This window comes from Acinonyx jubatus, chromosome E3, assembly GCF_027475565.1.
Source record: "Acinonyx jubatus isolate Ajub_Pintada_27869175 chromosome E3, VMU_Ajub_asm_v1.0, whole genome shotgun sequence".
Taxonomy (NCBI): domain Eukaryota; kingdom Metazoa; phylum Chordata; class Mammalia; order Carnivora; family Felidae; genus Acinonyx; species Acinonyx jubatus.
The window spans coordinates 8,737,282-8,756,438 of NC_069398.1; positions in this window are offsets into that span (position 1 = coordinate 8,737,282).

Sequence of the window (19,157 nt, forward strand, 5' to 3'; positions counted from 1 at the left end):
GGAAAGACCATCCCTCTTTTGGTGGTCACCGTGTGCCAGGCACCGTGCTGTGCCCTTGCGTTCATGATGCCCGGGATCCGTATGGCCTCGTGAAGCACACGTTTCAGTCCCATTTGACAGAGGATGACACTGAGACTTAAGGATCTCACAGCTGCTAACAGGCAGAGCTGGGATTTGAACCCAAGTCCAAGAGTTCTTGCCCCCGCTACACAAAAGGAGACCGTGCAATTATATGCCAGGTTGACCAGGGGGCTAGTTCAGGGGATTAGAGAATGAATGCTGCGGGCAGGAGATGCGGATGTAGCTGTGATAAAGTTAGTAAAGATCCGGCCACATGCAACACTGTGCAATGGAGGGTTGGGTCATGAAGGGACGTGGAGGACAGAGAACATTTTCATTGTTTCCTGAGTGCTGTTTCTGGGACCAGAGAACTCTGTGCCTAGACACTTAAATCCAATTCCTTTTTTTTTTTTAATTAAACTTTTTAAATGTTTATTTTGAGAGAAGGAGAGAGAATGAACGGAGGGGGAGCAGAGAGAGAGAGGGAGAGAGAGGGAGAGAGAGGGTCCCAAGCAGGCTCCACGCTGTCCGCGAACAGCCCAATGCGGGGCTTGAACTCACAAACTGAGACAGTGACCTGAGCTGAAATCAAGAGTTAGATGCTTAACCAACCGAGCTACCCAGGCACCCAATTCCAATTCCTTAATAGGCAGGATTTCCTTTTCCTTAAAATTTGGAACATCCTGAAGGGGAGAGTTGGTCAGGATTAGGGGGGACAAAGTGGTTACATTCTTTTCAGCCTGAGTGTTCATTAGGAGTTAAGAACATCTTAATCACCTGCATTTCCAGCCTCTGGCCTGTGGTTGGCACTTGGGATAGGTACCAGCCTCAAGAGGGGCCCTAGTGATCCACGTTGTCCTATGTGGTCCCCTGTCACCCTGAATTGGGGCTGGCGTGGCGTGGCCAATGGAGTAGGGGAGGAGTGAGGGGTGATGTGTGACTTCTCAGGCTAGGCCAGGAAAGGTATTGTGCGTCTTTCTTTGGCTCAGGGTGCAGCTAGCTTGCCTGCCCTGCTTGAGGGTGCTCCTGCAGCCCTGTGGCGAGGAGCTGAGCCCTGTGGCCAGTAGCCCATCCAGTCTCACAGCCACGTGCATGAGGCACCTTGGACGTGACCCTCCAGCCCTAGACAAGCCTTTGGATGATGCAGCCCCAGCCGACATCTGACTGCTGCCCCTTCAGAGGCCCCAGATTGAATACTGCCCAGCCGAGCTCTTCCCAAATCCTGCCCCACAGAGTCTGTGAAGACCGTACATAATCATGTATTTGGCCTCTAAGTTTTGCGGTAATGTGTTATGCAGTGCTTGTGTACTGGTCCACGCTTTTTTGGTGTCACGTAATAGAAACCCAGCTCCAACTAGCTTAAGCAAAATGGTCCATTTCACTCTGATCATGTAATTTAGAGATCCAGGCTTTATGTACGGCTGGATCCAGGGTCTGTCTTAGTCTCCTGACTCTGCTTCCTGTTACGTGTTGACCTTGTTGTTTCCTTCACCAAGACGCTATGGGCAGCTCTCCATGATTGGCTCTGAGAGACCACTTTATACAAACCGACAGATGTTTAAAGCAGGCCCAGGTGTGCTTGCTCAGTCACTGCTCTCCCCGAGTGGAGTGTGGGAAACTGGTCTTTGACTTCTGTCAGTCTGTTGTGCTCCTATGGAAGACAGTCACCTGGCAGTGTTAGGCCTTAACATCCCGATTTGTAGGCCTGACAGAAAGAGAACTTCATCTTGAGGCAACACGTGTCAGTCCTGGGAAAGGGGCAAAGTGCAGAATGGCTGGGGCCCCACCAGACCCGAGCCACACCTACATCACGCCATTGGTAGCTGCCATGATGAGGGATTCTCCGTTTCCTAAAGAAGCAGGTGGTGGCGAGCTGTCAGTTCCACTTTCCTTAAAACTTGATGACACGGCCTGGTTGAAGTCACCTGCCATTTTGGGCTTTATCTTTTCATTAGCAATGTGACCAAGACCTTATGGACCTTATGACATGTCTAGAGAAGGAAGAAACTAATCCGTCTGTGAGCCTACTATTTGCTAGGGCCAGGAGTCGCCTTTCCAGCCCTGGAACTTGGTGGAACAGGGAAAGGTAGGATGTGCCCTTTTCCTCCCTACCCCTCTCAGTGGGAGAAGGTGTTTATGCTTCATGATACAATGGTGGGATCATGGTTGTATCATGAATATATGTTTTTAATGTTTATTTTTCAGAGAGAGAGACAACACGAGCTGGGGAGGGGCAGAGAGAGAGGGAGACACAGAATCCGAAGAGGCTCCAGGCTCTGAACTGTCAGCACAGAGCCCGATGCAGGGCTCGAACTCATGAACTGTGAGGTCATGACCTGAGCCAAAGTCAGATGCTCAACCGACTGAGCCACCAAGGTGCCCCTAAAAATGCTTCTTTGTACACCTGCAAGAATGCCTTACCTCAGTGATGACTGATACTCAGTTACAGCAGCAAAGAACTGTTCACATAAGAAGATGAGGTCTAAGATTTGTATTGGTTGAGGGACAGGGGTCAGCAAACCATGGCCCTTGGGCCAAATCTGGTCTGTCATCTGTGTTTGGAAATAAAGTGTAGTGGGAACACAGCCATCCCTGTTCATTTACAGATTACCCATGGCTTTTTTTTTTTTTTTTTTTTTTTTTGCCCCACAGTGGCAGAGGTAAATAGCTGTGGCAAAGACTTTATGGGCTACAAAGCCTACAAACTTTATATATGGCTCTTTCTAGGAAAGGTTTGCTGACCTCTAGTCTAGTGGGTGCTTTGTAAAGTCTGATCTTCAGGGGGAGTCATTAATTTGTTCAGCATGTATGAACTGAGCATCTAGCCTGTGCCTGGCACCGCTCTGTGTCCGGGGGATATAGTGGTGAGAAAGAGCAACCAGGCCTCAACTCTCCTGGCAGGTAGTGCTGACAGAGGGGAGGGCCAATGTACAAGTAAATGAGAATTTCTTGGATAACGGTAAGTGTTATTAAAAAGAGGAGAATAGGTGGTATGGTGGAAGGTGACTGTCAGGGAGGGCCACTCTGTCGAGGTGACATTTAAGCTGAGTCCTGAAGAAGAGAAGGGGCCAGTTATGCCAAGATCTGCACGAAGAGCTGCCCAGGTGGAAGGGTCAGAAACTGCCAAGGCTCTGAGGAGGAAATGAGCTTCCTGAGTTCGAGGAACAGCAACGAGGCCATGCCCTGGAAGAGTTTAACCTTCAGAGACTGGCAGGAGGAAGGACCTGACCAAGAAACCAAGAGGCGTGGCCAGTGAGGTGGGAGAAATCCACCCACTCACTGATGAATTAATGAATGCTGATTAGTAATAATATTGGTCATGACCAATGCAAATGACTCATGTGGAGACCGTGTCACCAATTCATACTTGTCTTCTGCTTAGGATGAACCATACGAGACTGCCATTTTCATGGGCCAGAATGGTTGAAGAGCCAACCCACCATACACGTATACTGAAGTTAAACAAGTAGATGGATGGTACATGGTGGGAGCTAGGTTTCTCACTGTTGGAGTAGAAGGTGACTGATCCACTACAAAGAGAGAGCTAGAATGATCCATGTGGGAGTGCCTCAAAGTTGGAGACACAGTGTGAACTCACATTTACCTTAATATATATAGGTGGTCACATATAGAAATAATTATACATGTGTGCATATACACAGGTTAGTTGCTTGCTTTTTCAGCTGAGGGGGGCTAGAAGGAACAACACCCCAGTAGTAACCAACACCTAGTGACCGGATCTTCATTTTCTAAGAAATACCACTTTCTGACAAAAGGAATGGGGACTCCTTGGGAAATGTCTAATTTCTAATTCTAGGACAGGGTAGGAAATAAATAGGATGAAGCAGGAGCCTCTTGTAGGGTCAGAAAGTAAGTGCTTTCTGACTTTCCGTGCTTTCCTTTAGCACAAAAGGAAGTGCTAAACAAATTGATGGGGGTATTTCCCAGGGACACAACAGGCAACTGAAGGAGCTACCAGGGGCCAAAGCTGCATGGGATTATAATCCAAAGTGTAAAATAAGTACCCATGATTCCATATGTATAAATAAATGATTGAATAAGTCAACAAATGGTGGGGAAGAGACAAATCTCCCATATAGCAGAATTCCAACCCCTGCCCTCCAGGAAATGGAATATAATCCCCACGCTTCAAGTGTTGACTTCTTGTAATGACTTCCTTCCAAAGAAAACTGAAGAAGGGGGAATGCTTTTCTTTGTGGTGAAGAAACCTGACACAACCTCAGCCCAAGTGATCACGGTCGGCATCAACAGCAACAAATCATCTTGAGAGTGCATACCCTTGATATGAAGTGATGGCAGTGACATTTTCACCTCTGTGGCCTTTCTCCTCAAAACACAAAAGTCCTATCTAATGAGAAAAATGTCAGACAAATCCCAGCCGAGGGACATTCTCACAAAACACGTGACTGGTATTTCCCCCAAGGGTTAAGGTCATCAGTGTGGTAGCCTGGCGTAGAAAAAAAGGACATTAAGTACAAACTAAGGAAGTCTGAATAAATCTGAACTTTAGTTAATAATAGTATTGCATCGGGGCGCGTGGGTGGCTCAGTCGGTTAAGTGTCCGACTTCGGCTCAGGTCATGACCTCGCGGTCCGTGAGTTCAAGCCCCGCCTCGGGCTCTGTGCTGACAGCTCAGAGCCTGGAGCCTGCTTCAGATTCTGTGTCTCCCTCTCTCTCTGCTCCTCCCCTGCTCATGCTCTGTCTCTCTCTGTCTCAAAAATAAATAAAAACATTAAAAAAAAATAGTATTGCACCAATATGTGGGACACGTGGGGGCTTTCTGTATTATCCTTGCCATTTTCCTGGAACTATGGTAAAATGGAAAGTTTGAACATTTATTTAAAAGAAGGAAAGTGGAACTTTCAACCATCTTCTCGGAAGCCTCAGCGCCATCAGAGCCAAGTGGAAGAAGAAGCCAATGTACAGGCTGAAACGAAGAAGAAGAAAGAGGAGGCAGAGGTCCAAGTAAAGCGCTAGCTTGTGCACATGTGGAAGCCACAGGAATAGAAATAAGGAAAGCAAGAGGCCAGGAACGCTGGTACACATTGTCGGACTGCATGTTTACTTTCTAGAACTTGATTCAGTGGATCAAGAACATCCACCGCCATCTGTTTGCAACGACCACCTTGGAGAGACCCACCTTGCTCCTACCAAACAGTCCTTTTTGGTCCTTTGCCCTGGACCTGTGACTTTTGGGACTAGTTCTGTTTTCATTTTGTGGCTGAAGGTGACACGTGTACGATAAATCATCATTTTTGCTGTCTTGGATGAGGGGAAAAAATGTTGAATACTCGCAATGTCATTTGCTCAACCTAGTACATGTCTTACCTTGGTTAGCTTGTGAGCATGAGTGTGTATTGTGCCATCTAATCTCTGTTGCCTCTCACACAGCCAATGGCCACAAGAAACCAAAAAAAAACAAACAAACAAACAAACAAACCCAAGTTAGGGATATATCCGTGGCCAGGAAATGGTCTAGCATCCAGACTGCATGCATTGGTCTACCTGGAAAAGCCAAGAAGATAGGCAGGGGTCAGCAAACTATAGTGTGAGGGCCAAATCGATCTGACTGCCTGTTTTTGTCAATAAAGTTTTATTAGAACACAGCCATACCCATTTATTTATGTATTGCCTATGGCTACTTTTTTTTTTTTTTTAAGTAGGCTCCATGCCCGGCATGGAGCCAACACAGGGTTTGAACTGAAGACCCTAAGATCAAGACCTGAGCTGAGATCAAGAGTAGGATGCTTAACCAACTGAGCCACCCAGCTGCCCCATCTATGGCTACTTTTGAGTGACAGCTGTAGAATTGAGTAGCTACAACAGAGATCGGATGGCCCACAAAAGATTTACTATCTATCTGGTCCTGCATAGGGCACACAGATTCTGCCATCATCCCTGGCAGGAAAGGCGAGGAATCCCCATCTCAGGACAATTCAGTCTTTGCACAACTGAGCACACAGCTGGGAAAAGCCTGAGGTTCTTTGGGACTGAAATGGATCATTGATATTGAATGTTTACAACCTACTTGCTCCAGATGATTCAATTTAATTTCTACTGTCTATCGTAACAGAGTTCCCACGTGCATGGGTCGGGGCTGTATGTCTTCGTTGGCTTTCTGAGGCTTCAGAGCATATTGATTCTGCGAAATGTACGTTTCTCTGAAAAGAACGTCTCCTGACATGACAGGAGATCACACATTGCTTGTTTCCTGTCCCTTTCGTTCCACTCTGAACAAAATAAAATCATGATCCCAATGTCACTGAGGGACCCTCATGTCTCTTGGAGGCTGGGCTCCCTTTGCCTGCTTTCTTCTTTAATCTCTTTCAAGCCAGTGAGGCAGGGTAGAGCAGTTCACTGGCTTTGGAGCCAGAGAGATGTGAGTGCGAGTTCTGCTTCTGTTATTTCCTGGGCTGTTTCCCTTCGGGTGAGCTGCCTCATGTTCCTGAGTCTTAGGCTGTTCCATAGTAAAATGGGGATAGTGGCTGCAACAGGGCACTTATGAGGATTCAGTGACGCTCACAGAGCTGCTGCTACAGGGCTTGCTGTCTGGTATCATCCCTTCGCACAGGCAGGTTGATATTTAGCTGGTATCCCCTGGTGTAGCTGTGCCTGTATTTTACAGCCAGCCATTGGGGTGGATTGGTCAGTGCCAATGCCCTGACAGATGTTTGTTATTTGAGAAATCATCCCTCTTCCTTTCAGGGCTTCAGACAATTTTATGGGTCTGCCCTGGTACAGACACCAGTTGGAGCTCTACCCAGCTCCCCTTTACCTGGCCACCTTCCCCTAGCTGCTGAGAGTGCCGGCTGCTAAGAGCTCACAGCTGTCTCCTTTTCCAGAGAATTGCCTGCTCCAGATGGGAGCCACCTCACCCTGGAGGGGATGCCATGCCTCAGTGACTAACTGATATAGGAATAGGGATTGCTGACCCGTGCCTCACAGTGGCCCAGTCCGTGCTCCAGAGCTCCCCGTGGGATCATACCAAGCTTAGCCTGTAGAGAGCATACTCTCTCTTGACTCTTTCCCCTTCTGTTTCCTGTGGCTTTCACTTCCCTTCTCTTGAAAGCCCTTCCTTAAAAACCCACATCTGCCCAAATCTGTTTTGCTGCTCTGCTTCTAGGAAATCTGGCACAAAGCCATCAGTGTCTTGTTGTTACAGACCTAGATCTTTCTGCCAGAACAGTGGTCCCTCCTTGGGGTCCTAGTGAGATCATCTGCATGGAGCTGGTTTGGTGGGCTTTGCAGGCAGGCAGGGACCCTGTTGGGGAGGTGACTCAAGGGTTTTGTCAAGTATCTTTGTCCCCTGACATGTGCAAAAAAATCTAGGATCAGACTGCAGGGTTTCCTCCACACCTCACCGTGGCTCTATTGTCTGTCGTGCTATTGGAAGGCACTGAGTTTGGAAGGAATGTATCTGTGAGTGTGATGTGTGAATGCAGCTATTTGTATGTGCACACATTTATGTGTGGGGTCCTGTGCGTGTGTGTATGTGTGCACATAAGTGTGTGCACGCATGTGCCTATGCACGAGCTGAGCCCGTGAGCCCCACTTCTGGCCCAGTGCAACTGCCTGTGCTGGCCCTGCCTGTCTGCTGCTCTGGGACCCTCAGGTGGTAGCCAGCTGGCAAACAAGGAGAGCGTTGGGATGTCTTGTTCATCAGGACTCTTGACCATCCCCACCATATTGGGCCTCTTGGGCATGACTTGGCCTCTGCTGGCTTTGAGGGCCTGCCAGAGATACCATCTGGTCTGGAAAATGTTTTTGGCCCAGGCATAGCCCACTGACCACTGCCTGCTGGTCTATCACTTCTCCATCCAGGAAAACAGCACAGCCTGACCTGAGTGAGCACTGGCATGGGGCCACGTCTTAGGACAGGATGCTTTGGGGTCAACCTGGATTCTGGACCTGGTGCTGCCACTAAGGTGCAGAGCATATTGGGTCAGCCACTGCCCTCTGGCTCCATCCTAAGTCTGATTAGAGGAGAGCTAGCCTCTCTTTGGGTTTACCCAGTCTGGACCACCTCCACCTGGGAGATGGGTTGGGGGAAAGACATTAATGTTTGGAGCAGTGTGTATTAGTCAGCACTCATGTTTGCAAGGGTTAGAAATCCAGCTCCACCTACCTTAGGCAAATGTCTCCAGAACCCAAGGACAAGCAAGATGCAGCTGTGCTTCTGGATGGAACACTTGGAACCAACAGCTTGAGTTCCTTCTTAGGCACAGAACTAAGGAGTTTATAGTCTTTTTCTCATTTGATTCTCACACTGGTGAGGGAAGTGAGGCTCAGAGCAGTTAGGTGACCTCCCAAGGTCACACAGATAAGTGATGTTGCGGACCCCAAAGCCTGAGCTCTTAGTCACCAGGCACTGTTTCAGGGTATTTGTTAGCGTTGGCTAAACCGCTGTAACAAAGAGGCCCAAACAGAATGGTGCACACACAAGTTTATTTCTGACTCCTGTTAAATAGTTTGGGATGGTCTGAGGTGAACAGGGGGGCTTGGTCTGTGTTATGCACAGTTGTTTGGGACACAGAGTCTGTGACACCTCCAACATGTGGCTTCTCAGGTCACCTTGGAGACACAGCGTGGTGGAGTACACACGGTGGAATTTTATGGAAGCGGCCCATTGCTTCTAACTGGAACTCAGTTGGGTGGCTGGCTCCACGTAGGTGCGGGGGCTGCTGGGAAATCTGACTAGCTGTGTGCCAGGGGGAAAGGGAAGGACCAAAGGTGATGGGCAGCCTGAAGTCTCTGCCGCACATGATAAGTATTACCATCATTTCTTGCTCTTTTAGTCCTTGTTCATAAGTAGTTTTTCTACTCAGAGCCATAACATACATTCTAGTTTTATTTGTTTCATTTATCATAATCCTTTTTCTGTGTGGCTCCACTGAGTTTCCTAATGATCATGGTTATGGGCTGTGTACACCAATTGTTGGTCAGTTAACTTGTTCCAGTGTTTTTCAGATAATAAAACAGTAAACAGCTTTATGCAAAAAAAAAACAAAAAACAAAAAACAAAAAAAAACCCCTTCAGTACTGTTGAATTATTTCCTTAAATTCGCAGGAGTAGGGATACAAAGTTGAATGAGTGAGCATTTTTATGGCTTTGGACACTGATGACCTTATTGCTTTCCCAAGGGCTGGCCGCCGTCTACAGTGATGCTCACAGTGTTGCCGGCATTGGGTGCAATCGTTTTTTTTCTCATTTAGTTGTTGTGGAATGGTTCCTTAGTTTATTATGATAGCCTTTTCCAGGTCTTAACCCTCGAGTAGGAAGTTAGTGTGTGTGTGTGTACTGGGCTTAAGTCATACCTGCTGGAAATGTAGCTTTTTCTTTTGTCTTTGGGAGTGACAAGACAATTTACTCACTTAACAAAAATTTAGGGAGTACCTGTTACATGTCAGGCAGTGGTCCAGGCTCTGGGCGTATGATGAATCAAGAAAAGACAAAGACCCTACCCTCACAGAACTTTATATTTTATGCGAAGACAGACACTGGTCAAGTAATACACGGATGGATGAGACTATTTTAGTTAGTGAGAAGTGCCAAGAGGAAAACAGGACTGAGTGATGGGGTGGTGGGCGGGGGCTATTCTAGTTTGCAGGTGATATTCAGAGAAAACCTGAGTCCTATGTGATAAGAAGGAGCCAGCCATATAAAAAGCAGAGGGAAGAACATTCCAGACTGAGGGGGGCAGCTCATGCAGAGGCCCCATGGTAGGAATAAGAAGGGAGGGGTCAAGAAATAGCAGTCAGGACAGTCTGGTGGGAATGGGCAAAGAGAGACTGGTAAGAGACAAGACCAGCGACATCCACAGAGATCACATATGACTTTACAGATGGGATAGAGAATTGAGATGTTTTCTAATGGCACCTGAAAACCACCAAAGGGCTCTAAGCAGGGGGAGGAAAATGATCTGGTTGCCATTTTGGAAGGATGACTATGGGGAGAAAGAACTGCAGGGCAGAGACTGGAAAACTTTTCCCGCAAAAGACCAGATCACAAATACTTTAGGCCTCATGCCCCACATAGGGTCTCTATGGCAACTACTCAGCTCTGCCATTGTGGTGGAAAAACAGCCCTATAGATGGGACATACATGAACAGATGTGGTTTTGTTCCAAAATAAACATTTATTGGGGCGCGTGGGTGGCGCAGTCGGTTAAGCGTCCGACTTCAGCCAGGTCACGATCTCGCGGTCCGTGAGTTCGAGCCCCGCGTCAGGCTCTGGGCTGATGGCTCAGAGCCTGGAGCCTGTTTCCGATTCTGTGTCTCCCTCTCTCTCTGCCCCTCCCCCGTTCATGCTCTGTCTCTCTCTGTCCCCAAAATAAATAAACATTGAAAAAAAATTCAAAATAAACATTTATTTACAAAAGCAGGTGGCCGGCAAGATTTGACTCAAGCGCCATCATTTGCTGACCTCTGCTGGAGGGGATTAAGAGCCCAGGCAGGGAGACCACCCAGAGGTCACTGGATTAAACCAGAGGAGACATGATGGTGGCTTGGGCCAGAGTAGTGGAGGCCGAAATTCGGAGAAGCAGATGGATGTGGGATGTGCTATGGAGGTCGAGTGGACTTCAACTGGTCTGCCTGGGGAGCCCTTCAGTCTTTCACAGATGCCTCTGGGGAAGAGTCAGGAAAGTATGGAAAGTTCTAGGACTGTCGTCTTGGATGGGGGCGGGGATAACCAGGTGCTTGAAATGTGGTCTGGAGATCAAGTAACTTGTCTGAGTCATGCAGTTAAGGGGGGGTCCATGGCCAGGATTTGACTTCAGTCACAGCCATGAGGCTACACCTCCCAGCTCAGGCGAGGATTCTGTGTCACCCTGTCCAACCTGCAGCTGACGCTTGGGGTTCTGTCCAGGCCGTTGGCTGGCAGGTGTACAGTCCCCACAGGACTTGGGGACCATACAGCCCCAAGCCGCACCACTTCCTGGCGGAATAACCTTGGGCGGGTCACCCTTACCTCAGAGCCTCAATTTTCCCAACTGTCAGCCAGGGTCAGCAGAGTCCCACCTCTGGCAGTGTTGGGAGGAGGGGAGCATCCAGTCCTAGGACTCGCTCACAAGATGGCAGACGGCTCCTGGTACCAAAAATTCTTCAAAGATGTCCCTCCTTCAGAGCCCCCAGCTCCATCTTGCTATCTTATATTTTTAAAGGGTCCTTCTGTGACTTTTGAATATCTCTGTTCTGGCTGATCCATTAGGTGTCAGTTTTTACTGTTAACTCAGTTCAGCTTTCTTCCCCAGTGTTGGGTGGGGGCGGAGGGGTCCTCCTTCATGAGGGTTCCAGCCGTCCCAGAGTCGAGCCTGGTCTTCTGTTCAACACCACATGCCAGGCCCCCAGCACGCTGCCAGGCACACAGGGGCTGAATGTAAGATCCCCCATTTGCTGTGACCCTCCCCCCACAAGGGAAGCCCTCATCAGCTCAGTGACTACTGTATCTTGTCCCTCCCCAGGACCTAGTCCAGTGCCTGGCACGCAGTAGGGGCTCAGTAAATGTAAGCAGGACTGTTGGAACTATATGTACAGTAACACTTAGGAGAAGCTTACCTGCTTGGGATCTTTCCTTTCTCTTTTCTGTGTCCCAAGGCATTCAGGGCTCACAGAGGTGGCCCGCCAGCTGTGGCTCTGGGACCCTGCTCTAGCCTCTGCCATCAAGATGCAGGGGAATGCATCAGCATCATCTGGGAGCTTGACTGAAATGCAGACTCCCAGGCCCTGCCCCAGACCTACTGGGTGGGAGTCTCTGAGGGAGAAGGGGGCCCAAGAAGCTTCCTGGTGATTCTCATGCCCAGGAGTGTTTGAACATGGCCCTCATTTCTCAGCCTGGGGGAAGTCATGGAGCCCTGTCAGAGATAGAACTGTGCACGTGATGCTTCATTGGTCTGACCCAGGCCAGCATTTGTCATGTAATAGTCTCCCTTTTGGTGAGTGGCTTTGACAAAAGGAGCCATTGCTTAAGTTGGTCGGGGACCAGGCACTTCATCTGCTGTATGTGTCCGACCCAGCGGCTGGCTCATTCCTCAAGTGCCTTCCTCCAGCGCTGAGTCCATCCATTGCCTTGGACACAGTGAAATGACTTCTCCTTAACAGGCAGTCGGCTGCTTGAATCCCATCTGGGGCTGGTGATGTGGGACTCCTCAAAGGCTGATCCTTGGCCGGAGGAGTGGTGAGCTCCCCATCACAGGAGTCGTGCATGTAGAGGCTGGAAGATCAATGAGCAGGGATGCTCCAGGAAGAGCCCACCATTCAATGTGGGGTTAGACTGGGTGATTTTGAGGGTCCCTCTCAGTATTGCTATATAGCCCCACCCCTCTCTTTTTAGCGCCCCCTTCTCCTTTCTCTTCCCCGGTGCCTCCTTGTCACCACAATTTATGCCCAGCCTCAGGCTGAGAAGGAACAGGGATGAACAATAGCCATCATGGTAAAATGTAAAGACCAGGGACTTGGGGTCATACCCTACTGTGCTGAACTACTGCGGGTATCTTCTCAATAGTTGTGCGACTCCGGCATGCGTAGTGAACACTCCTGTTGCCCTACCCACGTCCCTCTGGCTTAGCCGTATGCTGGAGTCGGCTAGGACTAGCTCCCAAGAGTCAACTGGTAATTTTTAGGAATTTTGTGAACATTTTCAGGAACATTGCAGGCCAATTGACATTACGTTGGTAGCTTGAAATTGGCCTTCATGGGAGTATTTATACCATAGGAATCAGCAAACATTACAAATCTAGACTCCTGCTCCTCCTCCCCAATCTGTAGAACCAGTTGAACATTGACCTCCATGCCACTGCTCTAGCTTGCTACATCAGTGAGAGGTGGTCAACTTCCAACTGCTGGTATACCTGCCTCTCCTTATGTGAGGGCTTTCTCCAAAACTTTAGAGCACTACTGTGTCCTTACAGAAGACAGGCTGGCAGTTATGTTTTGGGAATTAATGTTCCTGAGAGCATCCCTCAACCAATGACTGACAGGTGTGTAAATCCCTGGCTCCCTTTCCTCTTGGCTCAGAGGGCTGGGAGACGCGTTTCTCACTGACAAACGGTGTTTGCTGACAGGATTAAGCTGCAGGGCCCACACTGGAAGTGTCTTAAGAACAGGGTGCCTCTCTTCCCTAGGTCATGTCCCCACTTCTCTGCCGTATTTCTTTCACCTCCCAAATCAACTACTTGTACTTGAATCCTTGCCTCATGTCTGCTTCTGGGGGAGCCCAAACTACCACTGCATATGACTTAACCTCTCTGGACTTCAGTTTCCTAATTTAGAAGTGGGGTGTTAACAATGGACTCAGGGAAGGGAAGGAAAAATAAGACAGAAACAGAAAGGCAAACCATAAGAGACTCTTAAATACAGAGGACAAACTGAGGGTTGCTGGAGGGAAGGTGAATGGAGGGATGGGGTAAATGGGTGATGGGCACTGAGGAGGGCACTTGTTGGGATGAGCACTGGGTGTTATATGTAAGAGATGAATCACTGGGTTCTACTCCTGAAGCCAACACTACACTGTATGTTAACTTGAATTTAAATTAAAAGGAAGGAAAAAAAAAAAACCTGACTCACAGGCAGGTGTGAAGGTTACCTCAGCACAGGGGAAGGGTGAAGCTGACCCTGGGCAGAAACTGGTCTCCTTTGAAGTGCCTAGAACAGTGCCTGGAATATGCACAGAAAACAGGATTGACAATGCCTGCTACCTAGTAAGCATTCAGCAAGGGGTCCATCAGTGTCCCCTATCTGATTTGATTTTGGTTGCATCTCCTTAAGTCACAAGTGACCAACCCTACCAAAAACACGCTGAGGGACACCTGGGTGGCTCAGTCAGTTAAGCATCCAACTTTGGCTCAGGCCATGATCTCGCGGTTCGTGAGTTGGAGCCCCGTGTCAGGCATTGTGCTGACAGCTCAGAGCCTGGTGCCTGCTTCAGATTCTGTGTCTCCCCCTCTCTCTCTGCCCCTCCCCTGCTTGTGGTCTTTCCCTCTCTCAAAAACAAATAAGATTAAAAAAAAAAAAAAAGCACACTGAAACATAGCTAGATGTAAGTAGCTTATGGACTGGAAGGAGTTGCTGCATGGACTAGAGACGAGGGACCCAGCAACACCAAGATGCTTTATATGTCTGCACATCTATCACCTCTGTTGGTGTTTTTTTTTTTTTTAAGTTTATTTATTTATTTTGAGCAAGAGAGTGGGGAAGGGCAGAGAGAGAAGGAGAGAGAGAATCCCAAGCAGGCTCCAAGCTGTCAGTGCAGAGTCTGACATGGGGTTCAAGTCCATTAACTGTGAGATCATGATCTGAGCTGCAATCAAGAGTAGGACACTTAACTGACAGAGCCACCCAGGTGCCCACCTCTGTTAGTGTTAACATCTCTTGATAACTGGGCCTTATCTTATCCTACCACAGAAGAGCTCCTCTCATGAATGGGAATGAATGATAAAACAAAAAAAACTTTGTGGCACTAAGCTGCTGATATTTGGGAATTTGTTGAACAACATAGCACAGTCATTAGTCTGACTAATCTAGAACCTTCCCTACACTATCTATAATTCTCTTAACTGCCTTACAAGGTGGGCGTTTGTATCCCCACTTAGAACATGGGAAAATAAATAGTTTCAGAGAGGTTGAAGAGCTTTCCCAAGATCACCCATGCTGATAAGAGCCTGTTTCCTTGCCCCGCAGTCCCGGGGGGCTTAAGATGTAAATCAAGGGGCACCTGGGTGACTCAGTCGGTTAATCCTCCGACTTTGGCTCAGGTCATGATCTCACAGCTTGTGGGTTTGAGCCCTGTGTCGGGTTCTGTGCTGACAGCTCAGAGCCTGGAGCCTGCTTCGGATTCTGTATCTCCCTCTCCCTGCTGCTCCCCTGCTCCTTGCAAAAATAAATAGACATTAAAAAAATTTATTTTAAAAATGTGTACCAGGATTGAAGGGGTAGCACTTGAAGAAGGCAGCGTAACTGACAATTAGGATGATGTGGAAGTGAACGTGAATTTAGCCCCACCTCCTGCCAAAACTGTGTAATGTAACAGATCACACAATGACTCCGGCGTTTGTTCAGGGTTTTCAGATGAGCTGTTCTGGAGCATTTGCTAAACACTCCGGATGTGTCTTCAAAGACCCCCTTCATATTTCATGCAGGCAGACAGAGCAGGATGATCATGCATGCTAATGCCTCTTCCTGGGAGTCGGGAGGACTTTTTAGTTCCTCATTAAAGCTGCGTGTGTACGTCTGAAGGAATGATGGCCAGCATCTGGACCAGATGTCAGGAGGGTCACAGCTGGGAGGGCCTCAGTTCTCGGCCAACTGGTTTCTTCCCAGTGAGGCTTCCTTGCAAGCTTCCCTTGCTCTCAGGATGAAATAAATGCTGGTGTCTCCAGCACACCTCCTTTCTCACGAAAACGGCTTTTACCCCCCTTCTCATCCCTGCCATTTGGACACCCTAGTGGGTTCCGGCCTCCATCTGCCATTGATTGATCTGACACCAAAGCCCTGAAACTATAGTACTCCAGCTCCCTGGTCACAGGTGATTGGCCCAGAGGCTGGCACATGATCCAAGCTGTGCCAATCAGAGCCCATCATGGGATTTTGTACTTGGAAATGGAGAGAGTGTCAGTCCTTCCTTCTCTGTGGTGGAGAGACACTGTGAGTCACGAGGCTGGGGCTTGTAGGGAGCCGCATCTCCTGCCAACAGGAGAGAAGCTCATCCTCTGTGAGAAGGAAAAAATTGACAGAAGCAGAGCTGAAGAGAACCTAATGTGGAAATTCAAGTGCTCGGTTTCAGAAACTCATATAGACCCCTGCTGTCCTGGTTACTTTCCCTTGGATTATAGGCTAATGGTGCAGGGTGCTGCTTCTGGAGCCAGACCTTCCAGGTGCAAATCCTGGCTCGCCAACTAGGTGTGTGGCAGTGGTGTTCGTCATCTGTAAAATAGGATAAAAGGACAATAGCAACCTCATAGGGTGGTTGTGAGAAAGCAAGGAGATTCAAGCAAAGTGCTTGGAATGGCACCTGGGAGGTATTAAATGCTTCCTAAATCTCTTCCCCTTCTCTCTCCCCTTCCTCCTAATAATTATGGTAACAATAACAATAAGGGTATTATATCTTCTGCTACTACTCATTAGATATACTGTTATTTCCCCCCAGCTTTATCAAGATATAATTGACATATAACATTATATAAGTTTAACATATAAAATGTGTAGATCTGATACACATATATTGCAGAAAGTGATTATATCATCAGCTAACACCTCCATCATGTCACATAACTACCAGTTCTTTTTTGTGGTGAGAACACGTAAGATCTACTCTCTTAGCAACTTTAAAGTGTAGAATACAGTATTACTAACTATAAGCCCCATGGTCTATATTAGATTCCCCGGAACATTTTGTCTTAAACCTGGAAGTTTGTACCCTGTGCCTAGCAGCTCCCCATTCCCCCCAGCCCCACAGCACCTGGTAACCAGGATAATATTATTATACATACCTAATAGTATGTTATTGTATCTAATAATAATTATAATCTAATAATATATTAATAAATGCTATTATTATATCTAATAATAACTGTATATCTAATAGTAATAACTAGACTAGTAATAGTAATAATTAAAGATTCTTCAGTATTCTACCAATAAATTGGGCTTCTATCACTTGCAACAAAAAGCACTTAGAGACTCTTCAAAGAGCCCTTCAGAAGAAGTTGGTGGGGTTGATACTGGAGCCGATATGATATTATTATCTCTAATAATAGAAATGAGAATAGTATTTTATTTTATCTAATAATCTACCACTAATAATACTATTATATCAATTAATAACAATGTTATATCTAATAATAACAGTAACCATTAAAGTAGTAATAGTAACAATTAAAGATTCTTCAGTAACCTACCAATGAGTCACGCTTCTAGCGCTTGCACCAAAAAAAACGCGGAGGGACTCTGGCGAGGTGACAGAATCCTTCAGAAGTTGGCGGGATGAGAATGGAACCAACTTGATCATTCATTGGCTGCAGGGTCTGACAGTCAAATGCGCTCCACCAATGACCAGAGGACTGACTGCTCCCTTTTGGACAGGAAATGAGCCCGGGGCCGTAGGTGGCCTCGGAAACAGGAAGAGGCGGGGCTTCTGCGTCAGCTGTGGGCGGGAGATAAGGTGGCTTTCCGGGGGTGGCTAGAGAAGGTGGACCTGAAGCTCAGGCTTAAGCTCTGTGGGCCCAGGGAAATTCGAAACTGGCCCCTGAGGGCAAGGAGAGGCTGAAGGAAGAGGAAGTTCACTCCACAGGGGTAGGGGGCAGTTTTAAAAAGCAAGGGAATTTAGGAGGCTTGGCCTGAGCGGCCACCAGACGACTACACCTGGCCCCTGCCCGCCGGAATCTTCGGCCTCAAGGGGGTCGAGTCACGCCTGCGCTCCACGTGGTGTCAGCAACATTACGGTGTCTAGGCTGCATCCTCGAAAGGGCCTGTAGTGCAGGTAGAGTGGGCCGAGGGCACACCCAGGACGGGTGGGGGGTGGGGGGTGAGCCGCCTGCCCTTGCCCGGCCAGCTGTCGTCCGCCGGCTGTCTTCGCCCTCTCAATGACTTCGAACAGCAAGCTGGGACCAGAGGGTAAGAAACCAGCTCTCTGCAGGGCTGAGAAGCGGTGTGTGGTGGACCCTGAAGATTGCACTCCGTATCCCTCTATTCCCGTTTGCTTTTTTACTCTGGCTGGAGGTTTCTACCCAGTGTTTAATGCCTGGGGTCACCGGAAGCCGCCGCGTAGCATCTCCCGGGAGAACAGAAGAAAAAGATGAGAAGCTGATCCCACAGTATTGTTTGAGCTCTTGAATCCTGCAGTACCCGAACCCGAGCTCTACCCCCGGACTCTTAAAAGATAAGTGAAACAACGAATTCACTGTTCGCTGATTCCCGTTGCAGTGGAAAGAGACGTGGCGAATACCACCTCCAAAACGAGCAGGCAAGAGCCAGATGCCAGCTATATTTAAACATTTGAGATAGTCAGTTCGAAGCTTAAAAAGAATAGAAAATCCCAGGACTGAAGACTCTGAGCACACCTCGTGGACAATCACTCTGAACCAAGGGAGAGTGTGGACTGCCACGCGGCAGTCGGCAACATGAATCCGGCGCAGCCCTGGGCCAGGTGGGGAAGGAGGGGCATGTACTTGACTGACAGCCAGGAATGGCAGCGGCGTAAATCAAGGCCCCAGGACTGGTACCAGTGTTTTTCCTTGGAGGGGGAAGTGCAGCGCCTGATTGATGAGAAGGGTTCAGCTTCAGTCTGAGGGACCCTGATTGTTCAGCAGTGTTTCGATTTATGCGGTGAGGTTCTTGTTGAAAAGATGCTGGAAAAGACAAGTTAGGAAAACTAGGTTCTATTTTCCATTTGGTTTCTGTACTAGCAACAGTTTCATTTGTTGAGGCCCTACAATGTGCTGGACACTCTGCTTGTTTGTTTCCTATGAGGTATTTACACCTTCCAACCAGGGCTGCCCTATACAGCTGTCCGTGTTGATTACTGCACAACTCCAGGGGAAACTGTTTGCAGCATAGTCTGTGACTAGCACATCTTGGAATTGTGCGGTGCAGCACCTTTGCTGCAGTGTGGGCTAGTTCTGTTTCCAACAAACTGTAAGTGAGGTGGTGTTATAGCCCTTACATTTTTTAAAATCTTTCTTTTCTTTCTTTCTTTCTTTCTTTCTTTCTTTCTTTCTTTCTTTCTTTCTTTCTTTCTCTTTTAACTTGCTTTATTTTTTATTTTTTAAAAATTTACATCCAAATTAGTTAGCATGTAGTGCAACAATGATTTCAGGAGTAGATTCCTTAGTGCCCCTTACCCATTTAGCCCATCCCCCCCACAACCCCTCCAGTAACCCTCTGTTTGTTCTCCATATTTAAGAGGCTCTTATGTTTTTGTCCTCCTGTTTTTATATTCTTTTTGCTTCCCTTCACTTATGTTCATCTGTTTTGTATCTTAAAGTCCTCAAATGAGTTAGTCATATGATATTTGTCTTTTGCTAATTTTGCTTAGCATAATACCCTCCAGTTCCATCCACGTAGTGCACACGGAAAGATTTCAT